This window comes from Orycteropus afer, unplaced genomic scaffold, assembly GCF_000298275.1.
Source record: "Orycteropus afer afer isolate SDZICR_OR568_19922 unplaced genomic scaffold, OryAfe1.0 scaffold00682, whole genome shotgun sequence".
NCBI classification, from domain to species: domain Eukaryota; kingdom Metazoa; phylum Chordata; class Mammalia; order Tubulidentata; family Orycteropodidae; genus Orycteropus; species Orycteropus afer.
In genome coordinates, this window is record NW_006922269.1 from 893,276 (window position 1) to 896,564 (window position 3,289).

Sequence of the window (3,289 nt, forward strand, 5' to 3'; positions counted from 1 at the left end):
GATCCACAGAAGAGTATCTCATTTTCCCAGGATGTCCATAAATATATTGGAAGCAGACCACACCTCTAGGGGAAACTCACTTTCAATGGATTGGCTGCTCAAAACATATAAATCCGATCTCATCATGGGAATAACCCACATCACAATTGTTTAAACTACTCAGAGTTGTGGTCAAGCCAAGTTGACACACACTCCAACTATCACAGTCCGCTACTTGTCAACTTGGCAATTGTACACATCTTTTTAACCATGTATAATCTGTAAATAAGCATGATTATAAAGTCATATTTGCACCTAACATGATACACTAACACACATAGAACCGAAATATATTAACCCTGTTTACATTTCACAGTTCATAACAAAAACATTTGATGCACATATACAATGAAGAAATATAACATTCACTATTCTTGTTTCTGCAATTGGTCACATAGTCATAGCTGATATTCAGAACTACCTTCTTCTACTACTCATTCTGTGTTTCCCTTACCCTCAGCAAGCACCTCAGCTGGTCATGGTTCTTTGAAATTAGTATTGGGAAAAAGGAATTGGTCAGATCAAGAGTTGTGCACCAAGTACCAGGAGAGGTACTAATTTGCTCAAGCAATGAAACTACATCAGGAGCAGCAGCTGCAATTGGAGTCACCACCTGATTAAGTTTATGATAATTTTTTTGTCATTTTACAAGATCCATCTGTTTTTTGCACAGGCTAAGTAGACAAATTAAATGGATATTTGGTGAAAATAACTACCTCTGCATCCTTCAAGTCCTTGATGGTGACAGTAATCTCTGCAGTCCCTCCAACGATGCGGTATTGCTTTTGGTTTACAATTTTTCTAGGACAAGGCACTTGTAATGGATTCCACTTGGCTTTCCTTACCATATTAGTCCTTATTCCACATGGCAAGGACCCAATGTGGGAATTCTGTCAATAGCTCAGTATATCTATTCCAAGCATGCATTCTGGAAATGGGAAAATCACTACAGGATGTGTTCAGGGACCCATTGTTCCCACTGTGAGATGCACCTGAGCTAAGACTCCATCAATAACTTGACCTCAGTATGCCCCCACTCTGACTGCTGAGCCACAATGACATTTTAGGTCTCATGGAATTAGTGTCAGTTCAGAGCCAATATCTAGTAATCCCTAAAAAGACTGGTTATTTCCTTTTCCCCAGTGAAGAATCACTCTTGTAAAAGGCTTCAGATCCCTTTGGGGAGACTGGGAGAATGACTGACATAAATTTTTGGCAATGTAGTGGGGTCCTTCCTCAAGGGGACCCAGCCTCCCTTTTATTCAAGGGGTCGTGGGTCTATAAACTGACTGAAGTCTGGGAATTGATTGAGAAGCCATCTATTCTGGTGATTCAATCTGGACTACTGTTCATGTGACCTGGAATTCTTCTGTCTATACAGGTCAAGTAAATATTTAGTAAGTTTGCCATATATTTCACTCCTAGAACACCATGCCTTAGTAGCCAATGCCATAATTCCACATGAGTCAGCGTATTCTGATTAGTGTTCTGACTCTGCTGTTCACTGTGGTAATTACACCTACCTTGTCTTTGGTGATTAACTGCTGCCACTTCTCCCCTACCACCATGGGGTCCAGTCATCCCCATCATAGTTAAGTGTCTTAGTTCAGTTAAGGCAGTTCCCACTGTCAACTCTGGCTTACATAAAATAACAATCACAGCAGACTTCAAGGATTCTGGGGGTCCCTTCACACATTTGTTCCTCACTATACTGGTGAAAGGAGTGTTCTCTGGACTCTCCATTTCTGGCTCTAGGGGTCTAAGCTGATAAATCCACTCTAACAGGCCAATTTCCCTAAGCCTCTGAATACCTTCTTCTACATTATACCAAAGCAGGTCTGGTACTTCAGCTTGACTTGAGGTAGGCCCCATATAATCCATGCTTCAGTAAGCCAACCAAATAAACAATTAGATCCTTTCCTAACCTCTAGAGCTGAAACATTGAATGAAGAATACATACTTAGTAGGCCTTAATCAATAAACTCAGACTGATCCAATGTTACATTCCTTGCACCATTATACCACACCCTGAGTAGCCATTCCCATGCATATTCTCCAGTTTTCTGTCTGTTAGGAAACCAAACCCAAACCACTGCCATTGAGTCGGATCTGACTCATAACGACCCCTCCTTGGGTTTCCAAAGCAGTATCACTATGAAGTAGATTGTCCCATCTTCCTTCCGAGGAGTAACTGGTGGGTTTGAACCACCAGCCTTCTGGTTAGCAGTCAAATGCCTTAGGCACTACACTACCAGAGCTCCCTTTTTCTGTCTGTACATGTTAGCAAAATCAAGTGTGCAGCATGTAGCGTACCGCCTCCTCAGTCACACTTTTATTTCACCTTTTGGGGCCCCCTTGGACTTAAATTTAGTTATAGGTCTAGCAACAACAATGTGTGGTTGGGGCAGTTCCTGAGAACATTCAGCAATGTCTACCATGGCATCTACCTCAGGCAATGATCCAGCAGGAACAGTGGGGTTAATCCCATCAAACAGGTGGAAGGGATAATGATTTTATAGTAATCCTTTCAGATGGAAGGGATTCAACAGAATTTACAGGCTCCATATTCTCCTCTTCCTGACTTCCCATCTATCCCCATTCCAGGTTTCAGGATCCCATTTTTTCGCAGTCAATGCCCTCATGTTAACTTCAGACACTATCCTGGTTGGTAATTCAATTGATGTTGTAACTTGACCACCCTTACAATAAGGCTCTGGGTTTGGTTTTTGGCAATATCAGCTCTGTTACTAGAAGAAATAAGGCTTTCTTTCAGAGTACAACTGGAAGCATTGAAGTCTTGTATGTAGCACTGCAGCTGTGACTCAGCAGTCCTAAACTAATTTTGCTCTTTCACCACTTTGTCTAGCATAAGTAAGACCAACCAACCAACTTCATTATATTCCTCATGCTGACAAAATTGCAGAAATGTATTAAATATGTGATCACCCAGAGCCTCACTTCTCAAAAATACTTGATCTATCGGTGGTGCTATTTTGCATATTAATGTTGCCACCTGACACCATGGATTGGCAGGGCCCTCTTTACTAACAGAGGCAGAGTCACCAGTGCCTTTATGATTAATCAAATTGGAGAATGAAAACAAATCATCGAGCACCAATATTGGAAGCTCATTCTTATGATTTTGTCTCTGTAGACCCCCAACTTGGTAACAAATGTGTTAGGCTTCATTTTCTAGAGAAGCAAAAACAACAAGGCTTACATACAGAGAAAGAAAGAGAAATTTATCTTA